A 13816-nucleotide genomic window follows, 5' to 3' on the forward strand; every position below is an offset into this window, starting at 1 on the left:
AAAAGCCAACAATCCATGCCAACAACTTTGAACTTAAACCACAGCTCATCACCCTTGTTTAGAACAATTGTTCGTTTGGAGGAGGTGTTCAAGAAGACCCCAATCAACATCTAACCACCTTCCTGAGGATATGTGACACAGTAAAGTCTAATGGTGTTCATCCTGACACCTATAGACTGCTCTTGTTTCCATTCTCACTTAGGGACAAAGTAGCCAAGTGGCTGGAATCTTTCCCAAGGGAAAGCTTGACAACTTGGGAAGACGTGGTGAACAAATTCTTAGCAAGATTTTACCCTCCTCAACGAATCAATAGGCTGAGAGCTGAGGTCCAAACTTTCAGGCAACAAGATGGTGAGACTATATATGAAGCATGGGAGAGGTTCAAGGACTTAACAAGGAGGTGTCCACCTGACATGTTCAACGAATGGGTGCAGCTGCACATTTTCTATGAAGGGCTCTCTTATGAGTCAAAGAAGGCCGTAGACCATTCATCCGGAGGATCTTTGAATAAGAAGAAGACTATTGAGGAAGCCATAGATGTTATTGAAACAGTAGCAGAGAACGACTACTTCTATGCTTCCAAAAGAGGGAACACAAGAGGAGTAATGGAGCTAAACAATGTAGATGCTCTGTTGGCCCAAAACAAGCTCATTACCCAGCAGCTGGCTGACCTCACCAAGAAGATGGAGAGGAACTAAGTAGCAGCAATCTCAACTTCATCAACAACCCAAGAAGAAGTGAATAAAGAAGCAGAGGGTAGTCAGGAGCAAGCCAACTACATTGGGAATTCACCAAGGAAAAACTATGATCCATACTCCAAGACCTACAACCCTGGATGGAGAAACCACCCAAACTTTGGATGGGGAAGTGAGAAAGATCAATACCAAGACCAGAGACGTTACAACCCCCACAACAACACTTCTCCACACGCCTATCAAAACCAAAATAGCACATCTGCTCCGAATCATCCATCAATTGATGACAAGCTCTCTAAGATCGAAACCTTAATTGAAGGAGTATGCAAAGACATTCGAAACAGTAAAGCATTCAAAGAGGAAGTGCAGTCAAATATGCAGAATTAAAATGCTGCCATCAAGAAACTGGAGACACAAATCAGCTATCTATTTAAGTAACTTCCGAACCACAACCTTTGCTATGATGCCAATTCAAGCAAAAAGGAGGAGTGTCAAGCTATCACACTTAGGAGTGGGAAGGAACTGAAGGAACTGCCCCAAAAACCAAAAGAAGAAGGCTCAAATGAAAAGGGAGAAGAGCAAGATGGAGTTCAACCTCCCACGCCAAGTCCACAGAAAGGAAAAGGGATGCCACAACTGAACATCTCAAGAGCCCCATATCCCCAGCTATTGAAGAAAAAGGAAGATGACAACCAGTTCTTGAAATTTTTGGAAATCTTCAAGAAACTACAAATCAACATACCCTTTGCTGAAGCCATAGAACAAATGCCACTCTATGCCAAGTTTTTGAAGGAGCTGATGACTAAGAAGAGAAGCTGGAAGAACAATGAGACTGTGATACTAACCGAAGAGTGTAGTGCTATCATTCAGCATAAACTACCCCAGAAACTGATGGATCCTGGGAGTTTTCAGATCCCTTGTATTATAGGAGAAATCACAGTAGAGAAGGCTCTTTGTGACTTAGGGGCCAGCATCAATTTGATGTCAGTAGCTATGATGAGAAAGATGAAAATTGAGGAGGCTAAACCAACAAAAATGGCCCTACAACTGGCAGACCGATCGCTCAAATTCCCTCACGGGATAGTAGAGGATTTACTGGTAAAAGTGGGAGATTTCATATTTCCAGTAGATTTTGTGGTGCTGGACATGCAGGAGGACGCCAAGACCTCCATCATCTTGGGAAGGCCATTTTTGGCCACTGCTGGAGCTGTCATTGATGTTCAGAAGGGTGACCTCACCCTCAGGTTACACAATGAGAAGATGACATTCAATGTGTTCAAGGCCATGAGTTACCCACCAGAACAATTGGGGGAATGCATGAGGTTAGATGCACTTGAGGATGAAGTGCAGGAGAATTTTGAAGAAGAAGAACCTCAAGAGGACGAGTGATTGGTGGAGGAAGAATCTAAATCAAGTGAAGAGGTGGCCACAACAGAAATACATATACCAGATGCACCAAAGGAAGGGAACGAAAAGTCAAAAGCACCCAAACTTGAACTCAAAGCACTGCCAACCACTCTCAAATATGCATATCTAGGAGAAAATGAAAACTACCCAGTGATCATAAATTCATCCCTCAGTCAAGATCAAGAGGACGAGCTACTCAAGGTGCTGCGGGAGCATAAGGATGCCATTGGATGGACCCTTGCTGACTTGAAGGGAATCAGTTTAGCCATATGCATGCATAAAATACTGTTGGAAGATGATGCCAAGCCATCCATTCAATCCCAAAGAAGGCTGAACCCAATCATGAAGGAAGTGGTGCAGAAAGAGGTTATGAAGCTTTGGCAAGGAGGGGTCATATACCCAATTTCGGACAGCCCTTGGGTTAGCCCCATACATGTTGTGCCCAAGAAGGGAGGAATCACTGTGGTTACCAATGAGAAGAACGAGCTCATACCTACAAGGACTGTCACAGGATGGCGGATGTGTATAGACTACAGAAAACTCAATGAGGCTACACGAAAAGACCATTTTCCCCTTCCATTCATGGATCAGATGTTGGAAAGACTTGCAGGGCACACATATTATTATTTTCTCGACGGTTATTCAGGATATAACCAAATAGTGGTTGATCCCAGAGACCAAGAGAAAACCTCATTTACTTGTCCGTATGGAGTGTTTGCCTATAGGCGCATGCCATTTGGGTTATGTAATGCCCCTGCAACTTTCCAACGCTGCATGCTTTCTATCTTTTCAGATATGATAGAAAAATTTATTGAAGTTTTTATGGATGATTTCTCGGTATTCGGAGATTTCTTTCCTAGTTGCCTACATCACCTCGCCTTGGTATTAAAAAGATGCCAAGAGACCAATTTGGTCTTGAACTGGGAAAAATGCCACTTCATGGTGACAGGAGGAATAGTTCTTGGTCACAAGGTCTCTCACCAAGGCATTGAGGTTGATAGAGCTAAAGTAGAACTTATTGAAAAACTACCCCCACCCAGTGATGTCAAGGCAATTCAGAGTTTTTTAGGGCATGCTGGTTTTTACAGAAGGTTCATTAAAGATTTTTCAAAGATAGCCAAGCCCTTAAGCAATCTCCTTGTATCTGATACACCATTTATCTTTGATGAAACATGCATGCTAGCATTTGCACATTTGAAAATGAGGTTATCCTCTGCTCCTATCATTTCCCCACCTGATTGGAACCTATCATTTGAATTGATGTGTGATGCATCTGATTTTGCAGTTGGGGCAGTGTTAGGACAAAGGAAAGATAACTGAGTTCGTGTGATATACTATGCTAGCAAAGTCCTTAATAAAACTCAAAGAAACTATACCACTACTGAAAAGGAGTTGCTAGTAATAGTTTTTGCATTTGACGAATTTAGATCATACCTCATTGGTGCTAAAGTGATTGTCTTTACAGATCACACAGCACTTAAATATTTGTTTGCCAAGCAAGAATCAAAGCCAAGACTAATAAGGTGGATCTTACTGTTGCAGAAATTTGATATTGAAATCAGAGACAAGAAAGGAGTGGAGAACAAGGTGGCAGATCACCTATCCAGAATCCCTCATGATCAAGATGGAGGAAATGATACAAATGTGAACGAGCTCTTCCCTAATGAGCAGTTGATGACAGTTCACAAAGCACCATGGTTTGGAGATATTGCAAATCTCAAGGAAACTGGGGCATTACCCCTAGGGATCAATAAACATCAAAAAAGGAAGCTCATGAATGATGCAAAATACTTTGTCTGGGACGAGCCATATCTCTTCAAGAAATGTTCAGATGGAATCCTTAGAAGATGTGTTTCAGAAGAAGAAGGAAGAGAAGTCTTGTGGAATTGCCACGGTTCATATTATGGCGGGCACTTTGGAGGGGACAGAACTGCAGCAAAGGTGTTACAAAGCGGATTCTTTTGGCCCACCCTTTTCAAGGATGCCAAGGAACTAGTAAAAAGCTGCAATGAATGTCAAAGATCTGGAAACCTGCCCAAAAGAAACGCCATGCCACAAAATTTCATCTTGGAACTGGAACTGTTTGATGTGTGGGGAATAGATTTCATGGGACCATTCCCAACCTCATATGCAAACAAGTACATCCTGGTAGCAGTGGATTATGTTTCCAAGTGGGTAGAGGCTATTGCAACCCCAACTAATGATAACAAGGTAGTCATGAACTTCCTCAAGAAGAATATCTTTAGCCGGTTTGGAGTCCCAAGAGCCCTCATCAGTGATGGAGGGAGCCACTTTTGTAACAAACCACTAGAAGCTCTCCTCATACGATATGGGGTAAAACACAAAGTAGCCACACCTTACCATCCTAAAACAAGTGGGCAAACTGAGATATCCAACAGAGAGCTGAAGAGGATCCTAGAAAAGACTGTGGGCGCATCTAGAAATGATTGGTCGAAGAAGCTGGATGATGCTCTTTGGGCATACAGAACAGCATTCAAAACTCCACTTGAAATGTCTCCATATCAACTGGTCTATGGGAAGGCTTGTCATTTACCACTGGAGCTGGAACACAAAGCTCTCTGGGCCATCAAGATACTAAATTTTGACAGCATTGCTGCTGGTGCAAAAAGGATCTTGCAGCTGCAAGAGATGGAGGAATTCAGGTCACAAGCCTATGAAAACACTAAGATGTATAAAGAAAAGGCAAAGAGAAAACATGACATGCATCTTGCGCCCAGGAGTTTCGAAAAGGGGCAGCGAGTACTCCTTTACAATTCTAAATTAAGGCTGTTCCCAGGAAAACTCAAGTCAAGGTGGTCCGAACCTTTCATAGTTACGAAAGTATCACCATATGGCCACATCGAAATCACGGATGAAGGTTCAGAGAGGACTTTTACAGTGAATGGACAAAGACTCAAGCATTATCTGGGCAACCTGGGGGAAAACCCCAGAGTAAAGTACCATCTCAAGTAATTAAGGACTCGTCGAGCTAGCGACGATAAAAGAGCGCTCTGTTGGGAGGCAACCCAACCTCAGGTAGTTTCACTTTCATCTTTATTTCAATAAAAAAAATCATCACAAGTCGTTTCCCCTGTATTGTAAGGAGCTAAGTTTGGTGTTCCACACCAGAACAATCCAAGAGTGATGGTGTAATTCTAAGTTTGGTGTTCCACCAAAGGACATTGGTTAGAACTACACTCTACTCCAAAAGAACATTGCTAGCTCCACCCAATCAAGAGAAACCACTTAGATGTAGTTAGACTATAGGTGATCATTGCTTTGTGACAATAACATATGGGGTTCTCTGCATATGTACAATGTTTGCACTGGGCAAGGAACTAAGTTTGGTGTTCACACACCAAATTAAGTTCAAAAAGCACCAGCATACATGCAAACTAACTATGTCTCAAGTGCTTTGGGAACAAGCAACTTCCAGTAACCTTGCAGGAATCTTATGAGGAAATGGTGCACCTTCACCCAAAGAAGCGAGGCAGCAAAAACTAGGATGATGACAAAGAGAGAGGGCAACCAGAAATCATCACTCGGAGGTTGTATTGTTACTTAATTCCATTGTACTCAGAATTGTTGAAAATTGGAAGTCCGAATGCACTTTTGATTTGTAGTTACTCGTAGTTGAACCCTTTTTTAAATTCTGTCTTTTAAGTTCTGAATAGGTCTATGTACACTAGTCTTTATGTCACTGCATCCCTACTTTACTTACTTGTATGCTTGTCCCTTTTTAATCAAATGAAGAGAGAATGTTTATGTTTCAAAAGACCAGAGTGGAGTTCACACTATGGAGTACATTCATGAGTTTATGGTATGATCATAAGTTAGCTAAGTTGGTTCAATCATAAGGTGGGATGACAACTATCTGGCCTGAATACTTTGCTTTGAACACACCTCATGAGACTAAGTATATGACAAGATCCTAATAAGAGAAAGAGAAAAGAATAATGAAAGTGAAAAAAAAACAAAAGAAAAAGAGTAAGCAATAAGGCTAGGCACCAATGGTTTTGATCTTAAGATATGTGTCTGTGGTATTCCTGTGTGAGGGATCTACTTGGATGAATAAGCTCTTAGGGGTGCTTTATCACCTGGTAACTTGGGTTAACTAACCCGGGATTATCGGCTGAAAGTCCATTATCAAGAGTAACCCTCACCACAGAGCATTTAGTAACCCAAAGAGGTGCTGGACACCAAGGTCTCAAGAAGGAAAATAAATGAACTATATGCCTGTGGTGTGTATGTATGGGGGAGAGACTTGAGGGAGTAAGTCCTTAGGGGTGCTTCAACACCTAGCACCTTGAACCAACTGGTTCGGGAGTGTTGGCTGAAAGCTTATCTTAAAAAGTTGCCCCCTTACAGAGCACTTAGCCTAAGAACACCAATAAGTTCTGAAATGACAATAAAGGGATCAATGAATAAAAGTCTCATGGCATGTAAGCAAAGTGAGTGTTTTAAGACATGATAAAGGTCTGAAAGCCAGGAATGAACCTAAGTTGCTATGCATGAAACCACCATAAAATCAGTGATATGACTTCCACAAGAATGACTCATTGCTCTTGGCATTCCATTCATCATTCTCTTGTTCCAGTACTTGCTTAGGGACAAGCAAGCTTTAAGTTTAGTGTTGTGATGCCAGGGCATCTTGGCCAGTTTTACTGACCTATTCTTTACTGTTTTTAGGTTAGTTTCATGCATTTCCTTAGGAAATAAGCTAGTTTTGGGTAGATATTCACTTACACCTTGATTCAAGCATACATTGTGCATTTTACATTATTTCATGAGGATTTTGCATAAGTTTAGTGACAAATTGTATGTTGCATTACCCATGACTTAGACTAGAACTTTGATGCACTCTATTGCTTGATTTCAGGACCAAAGGAAGCAAGGAATGGGAGGTAACTTGCAAAGTTAATGAGAAAAGTAATTGCCAATAACGCTCTCGAAGCCATCATTGACCACGTTAAGAGTCACGTTAACTAAGTTAACGTGAACTCTAACGTGGAGAAGGGAAGTTGAGCCAACGTTAGTGACACTTAACATTGTCACTAACGTTGGCAGATGCTCATAAGTGGCCACGTTAGAGTCCACGTTAACTTAGTTAACGTGGCCTCTAACGTTAGAAAGGGGGAGAAATGCCAACGTTAGTGACATTCAACATTGTCACTAACGTTGGCCTAAGGAGAAACATACCACGTTAACTCCCACGTTAACTTGGTTAACGTGGGAGCTAACGTAGGAAGCAAGAGTGGTCGACAACATTAGTGACACCCAACATTGTCACTAACGTTGAAAGCAACCACACAACCCCCCAAAGAGCCACGTTAACTTCCACGTTAACTTAGTTAACGTGGAAGCTAACGTTGATGAGTGAAAGAATGGCCAACGTTAGTGACACTCAACATTGTCACTAACGTTGGGGATGGCTAAGCATGGCCACGTTAGAAGCCACATTAACCTAGTTAACGTGGACTCTAACGTGAGGCATAGGGGCACCTTGGAACGTTAGTGACAATGTTGAGTGTCACTAACGTTCTCGAAGGATGGCAAACCCACGTTAAAGAGCCACGTTAACTAAGTTAACGTGGGCTCTAACGTGGGAACAAAGGGGGCTTTTCAAAGTTATTGGAAATGTTAAGTCTAAATAACGTGTGCGAAGGACTTAGAGGCAACGTTAGTGGCAACGTTTATGCCACTAACGTTGAAGTTAACGTGGCTTTTACTTAGTAACGTTAGTGAGAAAGTTGATTGTCACTAACGTTCTCGAACTCATATTTTCACTAAACGTTAACACCCCTAACGTCCTGAGCTAAAGTCTCTGCCCACTTCACATTTTCTCTCTGCAAGTAAAGCCAAGCCCAAATGAAGAAAAGAACTGCTTCAAACTCAAGATCCAAAGGCCCAAGACTTGAAGAGCCAACTAGAAGCTGAGAGAAGTAGTATATATAGGAGTAGTTTTGAATTGTTAAAGGAGTTCGGGAGGTTGGAAAAAGAGAACTACTCTCTGTATTTTACTTTCTCTGCATTTTCTAGTTTTATGATGTATTCTCCATCTTTGTTTTCATTTTCAAGAGCTATGAACAACTAAACCCCTTTCATTGGGTTAGGGAGCTCTGTTGTAATTTGATGGATCAATACTAATTTTCATTATTCTTCTTCTATCTTTTCTCTTGATTTTACTTGAAAGCTTTTGATCTTCATCCAATTGAGTAGTTATCTTGGAAAAGAAGCTATTCAAACTTGGATCTCTTTTGAACCTTGAAAGAGGAATGAAGAGATCAAGCTAGAAATGCTTTCTCATGTTGGACCAAATTGGGTTTGGATGGGTATGTGACTATAACCCTCTCAATACTTGATTTGGGAAATGTATGTGGTATAATCAGTGACCATACTTCATCTCTTCTCATGAGCAATTGACCAAGGAATTGGCTATTGATCAAGACTTGAGAGATTGAATTGCAAGAAATTGTAATTCAATCAATTAAGATTGCCAAGGAGATCAATGAGTGCATTGATTGAGGAAGAGATGAAAATGAACTTGATCCGGAGAATTGCAACATCTCCTAAGCCCAATGATATCCCTATCTCTGATCTTACCCATTCTCTTTAATTTCTGCCATTTACTTTTATGAGCAAATCCGTCATTCCCATTTACAATTCTGCAATTTATTTTCAGTCATTTACTTCCAGTCCTTTAATTCTAGCATTTACTTTTCTGTTATTTACATTCCCACTATTTTATTTTCTGCAACTCTCAACCCAAATTCTGGATTCGCTCAACTAGAACATTCTTCTTATTAAAGTTGCTTGATCAATCAATCCCTGTGGGATTCGACCTCACTCTATTGTGAGTTTTTACTTGACGACAAATTCGGTACACTTGCCGAAGGGAGATTTGTTGCAAGACAAGTTTTCCGTGCATCATCGACCTCACTCTATTGTGAGTTTTTACTTGACGACAATTCGGTATACTTGCCGAAGGAAAATTGTTGAGAGACAAATTTCCGTGCATCAGCTGTTGAGAAACCATCATCAAGCAATGAGAATGAAGGTACTAAAAAAAAGGTACTTAAGGGTTGGAGGGATAAGAAAATCCCCACTAAAGGCCTCTCACTTGGCATGAGAGTTGTCTTCACAGACAGCCCAGTGATTCCACATATGGTGAACAAGATCCTGTCTCTAGAACACGTGGAGCTCATCCATGAGAGCATAGGGAATAAGTTCACTGTAAGGGGGCAAAATTTTGAGCCCCTAACTATCTCCGTAAAGGAGATGACCGTCTAGCTAGTGACGTTAAAGAAGTACTTGTTGGGAGGCAACCCAACCATAATTATAGTATTTCTATTTTTAGTTATTTCTATTTGAGTTATATTAAGTTATTTTCAGAATTCTTTTTTTCTTTTAGAATTTGTGATCATGTGTAGCAAAACAAAGATGGAGAGATTCCGAGATGGAAACAGAACACCCTGAAGTAGACCCCTTGCTGGCGTTGAACGCCAGATAAGGAGGCAGGAGGGGCGTTCAACGCCCGATATGGGTAAGAAAGCTGGTGTTGAATGCCACACAGGGAGAAGTGTGGGTGTCCAACGCCCAAGAGGGAGCAGTGGTGCACGAAATTGTGATCATCAACAATGGCGCCAAAGGACTTGGAGCTCTCAAACGTGAATCACACTTTGTCACAATTCCGCACAACTAACCAGCAAGTGCACTGGGTCGTCCAAGTAATAAACCTTACGTGAGTAAGGGTCGATCCCACGAAGATTGTCGGCTTGAAGAAAGCTATGGTCATCTTGTAAATCTCAGTCAGGCGGATTCAAATGGTTATGGAGGATTGATAATTCAAAGATGAATAAAACATAAAATAAGATAAAGATAGAGATACTTATGTAATTCATTGGTAGGAATTTCAGATAAGCGTATGAAGATGCTTTGTTCCTCTCGAACCTCTGCTTTCCTATTGCCTTCTTCCAATCATTCATACTCCTTTCTATGGCAAGCTTCATGTTGGGCATCACCATTGTCAATGGCTACTTCCCGTCCTCTCAGTTAAAATATTCTACGCACGCTGTCACCGCACGGCTAATCATCTGTCGGTTCTCGATCATATTGGAATAGGATCCATTGATCCTTTTGCGTCTGTCACACGCCCAACAGTCGCGAGTTTGAAGCTCGTCACAGTCATCCCTTCCCAGATCCTACTCAGAATACCATAGATATGGTTTAGACGTTCCGGATCTCAGGAATGGCCGCCAATAATTCAAGCCTATACCACGAAGGTTCTAATCTTAGATTAGAAACCCAAGAGATACACATTCAAGCTTGTTTGCATGTAGAACAGAAGTGGTTGTCAAGCACGCGTTCATAGGTGAGAATGGTGATGAGTGTCACATAATCATCACATTCATCATGTTCTTGGATGCGAATGAATATCTTGGAGAAGAAATAGACTTGAGTTGAATAGAAAAACAATAGTACTTGTATTAATTCATGAAGAACAGCAGAGCTCCACACCTTAATCTATGGTGTGTAGAAACTCCACCGTTGAAAATACAAAAGTAATGAAGGTTCATTGGCTTCGGCCCCAGAGGGGGAACCAGAAGAACCAAGACGAAAATACAATAGCAAAAGGTCCTATTTATAGAGAACTAGTAGCCTAGGGTTTACAGAAATATGTAATTAATGCAGAAATCTTCTTCCGGGCCCACTTGGTGTGTGCTTCGGCTGAGCATTGAAGCTTCCATGTGTAAAGACTTTTCTTGGAGTTAAATGCCAGCTTTTGTGCCAGTTTGGGCGTTTAACTCCAGCTTTTGTGCCAGTTCTGGCGTTAAACGCCAGAATTCTTGAGCTGACTTGAAACGCCTATTTGGGCCATCAAATCTTGGGCAAAGTATAGACTATTATATATTGCTGGAAAGCCCAGGATGTCTACTTTCCAGCGCAATTAAGAGCGTGCCATCTGGGCTTCTGTAGCTCCAGAAAATGAACTTCGAGTGCAGGGAGGTCAGAATCCAACAACATCTGCAGTCCTTTTTCAGCCTCTGAATCAGATTTTTGCTCAGGTCCCTCAATTTCAGCCAGAAAATACCTGAAATCATAGAAAAATACACAAACTCATAGTAAAGTCCAGAAGAATGATTTTTATTTAAAAACTAATAAAAACATAATAAAAACTAACTAAAAACAATGCCAAAAAGCGTATAAATTATCCGCTCATCACAACACCAAACTTAAATTGTTGCTTGTCCCCAAGCAACTGAAAATCATATAGGATAAAAAAAAGAATAGAATGTTCAATGAATTCCAAAAACATCTATGAAGATCAGTATTAATTAAATGAGCGGGGCTTTTAGCTTTTTGCTTCTGAACAGTTTTGGCATCTCACTTTATCCCTTGAAGTTCAGAATGATTGGCATCTATAGGAACTCAGAATCCAGATAGTGTTATTGATTCTCCTAGTTAAGTATGTTGATTCTTGAACACAGCTACTTTATGAGTCTTGGCCGTGACCCAAAGCATTTTGTTTTCCAGTATTACCACCGGATACATAAATGTCACAGACACATAACTGGGTGGACCTTTTCAGATTGTGATTCAGCTTTGCTAGAGAACCCAATTAGAGGTGTCCAGAGCTCTTAAGCACACTCTTTTTGCTTTTGGACCACGACTTTAACCGCTCAGTCTCAAGTTTTCACTTGACACCTTCACGCCACAAGCACATGGTTAGGGACAGCTTGGTTTAGCCGCTTAGGCCAGTATTTTATTCCTGTGGGCCCTCCTATCCACTGATACTCAAAGCCTTGGATCCTTTTTATTTTACCCTTGCCTTTTGGTTTAAAGGGCTATTGGATTTTTCTGCTTGCTTTTTCTTTTTCTTTCTTTCTCTCTCTTTTTTTTTTCGCATATACTCTATTTTTTTCTGCAAGCTTTTCACTGCTTTTTCTTGCTTTAAGAATCAATTTTATGATTTTTCATATTATCAAATAACATTTCTCCTTTTCCATCATTCTTTCAAGAGCCAACAATTTTAACATTCATAAACAACAAATTCAAAAATATGCACTGTTCAAGCATTCATTCAGAAAGACAAAAGTATTGCCACCACATCAAAATAATTAATTTGTTATAAAATTCGAAATTCATGCACTTCTTTTTCTTTTTCAATTAAAAACATTTTCCATTTAAGAAAGGTGATGGATTCATTTTCATTGCATTAAGGCATAGACACTTAGACACTAGTGATCATGTAATAAAGACACAAACATAAATAAACATAAAAATTTGAAAAACAGAAAATAAAGAACAAGGAAGTTAAAGAACGGATCCACCTTAGTGATGGTGGCTTGTTCTTCCTCTTGAAGATCTTATGGAGTGCTTGAGCTCCTCAATGTCTCTTCCTTGTCTTTGTTGCTCCTCTCTCATAACTCTTTGGTCTTCTCTAATTTCATGGAGGAGGATAGAATGCTCTTGGTGCTCCACCCTTAGTTGTCCCATATTGGAACTTAATTCTCCTAGGGAGGTGTTGATTTGCTCCCAATAGTTATGTGGAGGAAAATGGATCCCTTGAGGCATCTCAGGGACCTCATGATGAGGAATTTCCTCATGGTCTTGTCCATGAGTGGGATCTCTTGTTTGCTCCATCCTTTTCTTAGTAATGGGCTTGTCCTCATCAATGAGGATGTCTTCTTCTATGTCAATTCCAGCTGAATTGCAAAGGTGATAAATGAGATGAGGGAAGGCTAACCTTGCCAAAGTAGAGGACTTGTCTGCCACCTTGTAGAGTTCTTGGGATTTAACCTCATGAACTTCTACTTCTTCTCTAATCATGATGCTATGAATCATGATAGCTCGGTCTATAGTAACTTCAGAACGGTTGCTAGTGGGAATGATTGAGCGTTGGATGAACTCCAACCATCCCCTAGCCACGGGCTTGAGGTTATGCCTTCTTAGTTGAACCGGCTTCCTTCTTGAATCTCTCTTCCATTGAGCGCTCTCTTCACAAATGTCTATGAGGACTTGGTCCAACCTTTGATCAAAGTTGACCCTTCTAGTGTAGGGGTGCGCATCTCCTTGCATGATGGGCAAGTTGAATGCCAACCTTACATTCTCCGGACTAAAATCTAAGCATTTCCCCCGAACCATTGTAAGCCAATTCTTAGGGTCCGGGTTTACACTTTGATCATGGTTCTTGGTGATCCATGCATTGGCATAGAACTCTTGAACCATTAAGATCCTGACTTGTTGAATGGGGTTGGTGAGAATTTCCCAACCTCTTCTTCAAATCTCATGTCGGATCTCCGGATATTCATTCTTTTTTAGCTTAAAAGGGACCTCGGGGATCATCTTCTTCTTGGCCACAACATCATAGAAGTGGTTTTGATGCACCCTTGAGATGAATCTCTCCATCTCCCATGACTCGGAGGTGGAAGCTTTTGCCTTCCCTTTCCTCTTTCTAGAGGTTTTCCGGCCTTAGGTACCATAAATGGTTATGAAAAAATAAAAAGCAACGCTTTTACCACACCAAACTTAGAAGGTTTGCTCGTCCTCGAGTAAAAGAAGAAAGAAGATAGTAGAAAAAGAAGAAATAGAAGAGATGGAGGGGGCTTAGTGTTTCGACCAAGGGGGAGAAGTAGTGTGTATGTTGTGTGAAAATGAAGGAGTGAAGATGGGCTTATATAGGAGTGGAGAGGGGGGTATGGTTTGGCCATTAT

The 13816-nt window shown here is 41.0% G+C and overlaps 1 non-coding gene across 1 annotated transcript; it reads right to left on the reverse strand.

Annotated features, from left to right (window-relative positions):
• Window positions 1-311: 311 nt before the first annotated feature.
• LOC112745721 (small nucleolar RNA R71) lies at window positions 312-415 on the reverse strand. The gene has a single exon (XR_003173634.1). It is a non-coding gene; the product is annotated as a small nucleolar RNA R71 (small nucleolar RNA).
• Window positions 416-13816: the final 13401 nt, after the last annotated feature.

The sequence above is a fragment of the Arachis hypogaea genome, chromosome 14, assembly GCF_003086295.3.
Source record: "Arachis hypogaea cultivar Tifrunner chromosome 14, arahy.Tifrunner.gnm2.J5K5, whole genome shotgun sequence".
NCBI classification, from domain to species: Eukaryota; Viridiplantae; Streptophyta; class Magnoliopsida; order Fabales; family Fabaceae; genus Arachis; species Arachis hypogaea.